The 7831-nt window shown below is 34.4% G+C and overlaps 1 pseudogene; it reads right to left on the bottom strand.

Annotated features, from left to right (window-relative positions):
• Window positions 1-2552: 2552 nt before the first annotated feature.
• On the bottom strand, window positions 2553-2649 carry LOC119474183 (annotated as a pseudogene).
• Window positions 2650-7831: the final 5182 nt, after the last annotated feature.

Raw genomic sequence — 7831 nt, 5'->3', positions numbered from 1 at the left:
CTATTGCATTGTCAGGCTGTGAATTTTCCAAACTTTTATGCTCTGCTTCCTTTATAAAATTGAATGCCTTTAACAGCACCCAAGTCACATTTTGAATGCTTTGCTGCTCAGAAATTTCTTCAGCCCGATATCCTAAACCATCTCTCTCAAGCCCAAAGTACCACAAATCTCTAGGGCAGGGGCAAAATGCCACCAATCTGTTTGCGAAAACATAACAAGAGTTACCCTTGCTCCAATTCCCAACAAGTTCTTCGTCTCTATCTGAGACCACCTCAGCCTGGACCTTATTGTTCATATCACTATCAGAAATGTTGTCAAAGCCATTTAATACATCTCTAGGAAATTCCAAACTTTCCCACATTTTCCTGTCTTCTTCTGAGCCCTTTAGTCTGTTCCAAACTCTGCTTGTTACCCAGTTCAAAAGCCACTTTCACATTTTCAGGTATCTTTTCAGCAGTTCTCCACTCCCTGTACCATTAGTCCATTTTCACACTGCTGATGAAGACATACCTAGGACTGGGCAATTTACAAAAGAAAGAGGTTTATTGGATTACAGTTCCACATGGCTGGGAAGGTTCCACAATCATGGCAGAAGGCAAGGAGGAGCAAGTCATATTTTATGCGGGTGGCAGCAGGCAAAAAAGGAGCTTGTGCAGAGAAACTCCTGTTTTTAAAACCATCAGATCTCATGAGAACAATAAGAACAGCACAGGAAAGAGCTGCCCCCTGTCCCTCCCACAACACATGGGAATTATGGGACCTCCAAAATGAAATTTGGGTGGGGGCACAGAGCCAAACAATATCATTGCCCAAAGTTACTTATAGATTCAGTGAAATCCCTATCAAATTACCAACCATTTTTCACAGAATTAGAAAAAACAATCCTAAAATTCACATGAAACCAAAAAAGAGCCCAAATAGCCAAAGCAATCCTAAGCAAAAAGAACAAAACTCGAAGAATCACAGAACCTGACTTCAAATCATACAACATAGCCATAATAACCAAAACAGCATGGTATTGGTCTAAAAATAGATACATAGGTCAATGAAACAGAATAGAGAACCCAAAAATAAATCAACAAACCTACCACCAACTGATCTTTTACAAAGTAAAAAATATATATACACTCTGGAAAAGAAACCTTTTTCAATATATGATGCTAGGAAAATTGGATAGTCACATGCAGAAGAATAAAACTGGACTCATACTTTTTACCATAGCGTATACAAAAATTAATTTAAAATAAATTAAAGACCTAAATATAACACCTGTAAGTATAAAAATTCTAGAAGAAAACCTAGGGAAAACTTTTCTGGACATTGACCTATGCAAAGAATTTATTATCAAGTCTTCAAAATACAAAATAACAAAAACACAATTTGACAAATAAGACTTAATTAAACCAAAAAACTACTACATAGCAAAAGAAACTATCAACAGAGTAAACACAAAACCTGCAGAATTGGAAAACATATTTGCAAACTATGTAACCACAAAGGCTAATATCCAGAATCTATGAGAAATTCAAACAGCTCAACAAGAAAAAAAAACAAATAACTCTTCTAAAAAGTGGACAAAGAACATGAACAAACGTTTTTCAGAAGAAGACATACAAGTGGCCAACAAGCATATGAAAAAGTGCTTAAAATCACTAATCATCAGAGAAATGCAAATTAAAACAATGAGTTACCATCTCATACCAGTCAGAATGGCTATTACTAAAACGTTAAAAAAAATTAAAAAAAAAAAAGAAGTCAACAGATATTGGCAAGGTTGTAGAAAAACAAAAGTAAATGTTTATACACTGTTGGTGGGATTATAAAGTAGTAAAACCTTTATGGGAAACAGTATGAAGATGTCTCAAAGAACTAAAAATAGAATCACCATTCAATCCAGAAATCCCATTACTGGGTATACAGTCAATGGAAATACCTCATTATATCAAAAAGATGCCTGCTCTTCTTTCAGAACTATTCACTGTAGCAAAGATACAGAATCAACCTAAGTGTCTATCAATGGAGGACTGAAAAAAGAAAATGTGGTTTATGCATGTATTATGGAACACTACTCAGCCATAAAAAAGAAGGAAATCACGTCATTTTTGGCAAAATGAATGGAACTGGAGGCCAGAATCCTAACTGAAATAACTCAAAAACAAAAATTCAAATACCACATGTACTCATTTATAAGCGAAAGTGAATCAATGGGGACACATGGACATAGAGAGTAGAATAATAGACATTGGAAACTACAAAAGGTGGGAGGCTGAAATGTGCATGAGGGCTGAAAATTTACCTATTGGGTAGAATGTTCACTATCTGGGTGATGGAGACACTAAAAGCCCAGACATCACCACTATGCAATATATATATGCAAGAAATCTGCACTTGTACCCTCTAAATTTATGAAAATTTTAAAATAAATAAGTCAAAATAAAAATAATTAAAAGAAGAAATTTAGGACAAAAGAGATACATGATAAGGTCAAGGTTAAATACAATTAATAGTGAAACAAGCCCTAATCCCCTATTTATCAATACAACACTTTTCTTTGTTTTACCAAGCCAACATCATAACAAGGTTCAGGGTGGCACATTTCACACCTTCAAGTGAACACACAATCATCATGCTCATGAACTACAAAATGATCTACAACATTCTTTTCATTATAGTACTTTGTTTTACACATTCCCAAACAAAGAGTCAGTCTCCTTTATAGCCTGTCTAAATGCATTATTATTTAAAGAATCTGTATACCATCTGAAGCTGAGTTCCAACCACACACTCTCTGGAACAGAACAGCTTCTTTTATGCAAGATGGCTGATCTTCAACCCATATCTCAAAGCTATCAATGGCAAAAAGAGACACCAACAGTCTGGAAACTTATCCCACCTAAGCAAGAACAAAATAAAGCCCCACAAGTGGGGGCGGGGTCCCATTGTCCCTAAGGGACTAGGAAGGAATTTCACTTTGCCTCATTCCCCTAGCTTTATTCCAATATTCTGGCACCTACAAACATTAAATATTTAATGAGTACCTATTATATGCCAGGCACTGTGCTACATGCTAGACAGTGAATAAGATATACAGCCTCGATCCTCAAGGAGTTTGTCATCTGTGAGAGATAACAATTACAAGTAATTACAGTACAGTACATGAAGGGTTAAGAGTACATCCATAATACCTTGAGGCAACAGGCATCAACCACTACTGGCCAGGAAGAAAGAATTCAAATGGGAGGAGATTTGAGAGAAGAAGGAGTGGGAGTTCAATATAACCAGTGAGTGGAGAATTAAGCTATTGAATTACTCAGGTCACTCAACTGGGAAAGTATCTAAACAAAATAATATTTTTGGATGTTTTAAGCTATATGTGGCTTACTTCCAGGCTTTTGTAAATGCTTCTATAAACCTCATAATCACATTGTAACTTTTCTGTTTTGGAAAGTCAGCTTTTTACACACAGAATTTACTTAAAAGAGACTTCTTTCTACACTTGTAAAAGACTACAGTATCACCTCCCTCTTCCCACTCTCTAATTAAGTTCTGTCAAAAAAATTTTTTCATTGTATTTGTTTTGGTTCTTAAAAAACCAATATGTAAGTCAAACAACATGGTTTACATATATTTCCATAACTGTCTTGCCATATTTTGTCACACCCACTAATCAGAGATTTTCCACTCATCTCTCTGTTGTATGTGAAGCTGGCAGAAGACAATATTCTAAATTGCTTTCCAACTGCAGCACCTCAAGAGACTTAAAAACACATTAACCTCAGGCAAGACAGCAAGCTTTCATTTTGCAAGAAAATAAAACATTAATTATTGTCACAAAGCCTTCCTTAAAGGTCAAAAATAAATCCATAAATGCAATAAAATTGAGGGAAAACTTAACCTAAGCCTTACATGAATAAACTCTTGATCCTGGAGTAAATATTTTTAAAACCTCACTACAATTTTACTTCTTGTGTGCCATAGTACGAAAACAAAGGAATTAATTAGGACACATTAATCTCGTGTGTGTTTGTTTTGTTTTGTTTCAGTCTCACAAGTATATGCGTAACTTACTTGTTTCACTTAAGTTACTTGTTCATATTTTGGGTCAATAGATATCTGCTTAGAAGAACATGCACTTTGAACAGTGCTATTAATAATATCTCCACTATATTGTTACGTATTTTTTCTAGTGAACTGAAATCAACAGCAAAAATGCCCCATTTATTTCAGTAGGACTGAAGAAAATTTAAAAATTTATGTAGTAAAAACAATATGTGTGAGCCACCTGTTTGCTTTTTAACTAAATGGATTGGTATGGAATGACAGCTGCTGCAAAACCAACACACTTCAAATACTGTATATTACTTTGCCAAGAAGACTAAATTTTGGTATCATTTACTTTATTACCATGGGACGTGTTAATGGAGATTCTTACAGAATAGCACTGTAATGAATATTTCTAGCCACTAAGTGTCACTGTTCATTTAAATTTTTTTTAAACTACACTGACGGGCATGGTGACTCGGTAGAATCTTTTGAATGGGGTCAATCAGAAAAAATAAAAATGATTAGATTACATAACACACTTAAAGCAAAGCCCAGGCACTATGTGAATGTAAACTGCTTAAAAGGAATTCCTAGAGATAGAGGTGGTGCTCTCAGTGGAATGCCAACTGATCAAATCAGACATTTTGCAAGCTTAAATAAGGTTTGAGCTACACTAAGATTTGTAATCTGTTTTTACCAATATAAATGCCAAAACTGAATTGCCACTATAACGTCTGCCAAGTTTCTTTGTATTGTATGTCAGTATGCTGTTTTCCTTCATAGTGCCATCAATAAACATGTCTGGGGATCAACTGCTTGTGATCAGATATGCTACTTTCATTGTTTCAAGCTGAGCTGATATTGCATGAAATGCCAGTACCAGAGAGGTTCCATTCAGGATTGAACATTTGAGGGAAGAAGTAAGGCAGGTTTTCCTCTACCCTGCATACAAAAATTTAGGTTAATGTAAGAATATCCCTGATGCTTACAAGATACAGACATCATTTCCTAGACATGCATAAATTTTAGACAAAAGCATAATGCTCCACCCCTTGCAGGTTCTTGTTAAATAATTCAAGAGATACATACTCAGAGTTTTAGAGAGTAAGATTTTTAGCCATACTACTCACCATATGTAATAGTCTTATTATCTCAAGATAGCAATTTCATCATATATTTTTCTGCTTATACCACTGCACTATTACAGGATAAAAATGTACGTTATTGCTGGAGTTCCACTTCAACTAAAGGACACTTTCCATTTTTTCCCCCAAAATAAAGAACTTACACCTAGAATTACTCAAATCTCTATCTCTTCTTGCAAGACAGAGTGCATCCATTTTGAAATAACAGTTGTTGTATCTTCTACTGGTCTCATCAAAGTGGGTGTGTTTGGGGGTCTTTTGGTTTGGTTTTTTTGTTTTGGTTTTGTTCTGTTTGTCCAATCTTGAGCATTTTATCTTAGGAAATCTTTTATACTTACAACACAGTAAAACAAACGATGGTAAAAGTTAAAATTTTTAAAAAGTACTTTAAATGTTCAGAGTTGAGAGAAGTAAGTTTGTACAAGGCATGAATGGGTAAGTAAAACTTTTTAAAAATAGTACATCCTTGAAAAGTACACCTTCATAAGTAGATAGAATTTCCTGAGACCTAAAAGAGGAGAGAGGGCATTCCATGTAGATGAAATTGTATAGCAAAGATGTTGGAGTAGTATATTTTAAAGACAGTGAGCAAGGATTTCACATTAGAAAGTAGTAGGTACAAGGATTAAAATAACTTTTGGAACCAGACCAGAATAAAAAATTAGTATTAGTTTTAAATCATTCAAACTAAGAGACGATGGAAACTATTAAAACTTTTTAACACAAGAATGATTTTTTAAGTGAATTCAAAAGATTAATTTGATAGGGGTGTATAGCAAAATTTGAAAATAGCAAAAGAAAATTTTTAAATATTTTTAAAGATATATTGTGAACATATTTCAAAATTATTAGAAGTGTTTAAATGTTTACACCCAGTAAATTCTTTTGTTGAAAACTCTACAAAAATTAAAATAAAGGAATTAAAAAATCACACAAAAAAAATAGGTACACAAAAATTACAGCAACAATTCTAGAAGAAAAAAATACCTCAATGTCGAAAATTGGGAAAAACATGACACGTATTCTTTTTATATATATAATATGTATAATTATTATTTGTCAATTGAAAATAAATACTATTGGACAAGAAAAATTAAATAAAAATATTATTTTTGAAGTATAACATTCAGAAAAATTTATATCATACATGAATTTTTACAAATTTAATGCATCTAAATCAAGACTCCATACATCATCAATCTCTAAAACCTCTTTTGTGTATCCTTCCATTGAATATTACCCCATACTAATAGCATGATTAGTTTGCGTGGTTTTTTCCTTTATATATCTGGAATCATACAGTATGAAGTCATTTATGTCTAATTTCTTTCACTCAATGTTATGTTAATGAGATTCATTCAGATGACTGTCGTAAACTATTATATTTTAAAATGAAAGCAATACTTTCTATTCATAGAGGTATCTAATAAGCTCTAAATATTAGATATTTAAATTTATTTTTACTTTTTTTAACTTCTGGGATACATGTGCAGAACGTGCAAGTTTGTTACATAGGTATACATGTGCCATGGTGGTTTGCTGCACCTATCAACTCATCATTTAGGTTTTTTTTAATTATTATTGTACTACAAGTTCTGGAGTATGTGTGCAGTTCTTGCAGGACTGTTGCATAGGAACATACATGCCATGGTGGTTTACTGTCTCTATTCCTCATCACCTACATCAGGCATTTCTCGCATAATCCCTCCTCATCCTCCCCGCACCCCGCTGTCCCTCCCATAGTCTCCCAGCACCCAACGGACCTCAGTGTGTGATGTTTCCCTCCCTGTGTCCATGCGTTCCCATTGTTCAATACCTATCTATGAGTGAGAACATGCGGTGTTTGATTTTCTGTTCTTGTGTCAGTTTGCTAACAAAGATGGTTTCCAGATTCATCCATGTCCCTACAAAGGACACAAACTCATCATTTTTTATGGCTACATAGTATTCCATGGTGTGTATGTGCCACATTTTCTTTATCCAGTCTATCATTGTTGGGCATTTGGGTTGGTTCCAGGTCTTTGCTTTTGTAAACAGTGCCACAGTGAACATACATGTGCATGTAACTTTATAACAGAATGATTTACAATCCTTTGGGTATATACCCAGTAATGGGATTGCTGGGTCAAATGGAATTTCTAACTCTAGATCCTTGAGGAATTGTCACACTGTCTTCCACGATGGTTGAACTAGTTTACACTGCCACCAACAGTAAAAAAGTGTTCCTATTTTTCCACATTTTCTCCAGCACCTATTGTCTCCAAATTTTTTAATGATCACCATTTTAACTGGAGTGAGATGGTATCTCAGTGTGGTTTTGATTTGCATTTCTCTAATGACCAGTGATTGGGCATTTTTTCATAGGTTTCTTGGCTTCATATATGTCTTCTTTTGAAAAGTAGGGGGTGGGGAGTTGGGGAGAGATAGCATGGGGAGAAATGCCAGATATAGGTGATGGGGAGGAAGGCAGCAAATCACACTGGCACGTGTGTACCTATGCAACAATCTCGCATGTTCTTCATATGTACCCCAAAACCTAAAATGCAATAAAATAAATTTTTTTAAAAAATGAATGAAAAGTTTCTGTTCTTATCCTTCGCCCACTTTTGAATGGGTTTGTTTGTTTGTTTCTTGTAAATCTA

This window comes from Cebus imitator, unplaced genomic scaffold (assembly GCF_001604975.1).
Source record: "Cebus imitator isolate Cc_AM_T3 unplaced genomic scaffold, Cebus_imitator-1.0 Scaffold10, whole genome shotgun sequence".
NCBI lineage: Eukaryota > Metazoa > Chordata > Mammalia > Primates > Cebidae > Cebus > Cebus imitator.
Note: the sequence above shows the minus strand (reverse complement) of the source record. Positions and strands in the feature narration are given on the sequence as shown.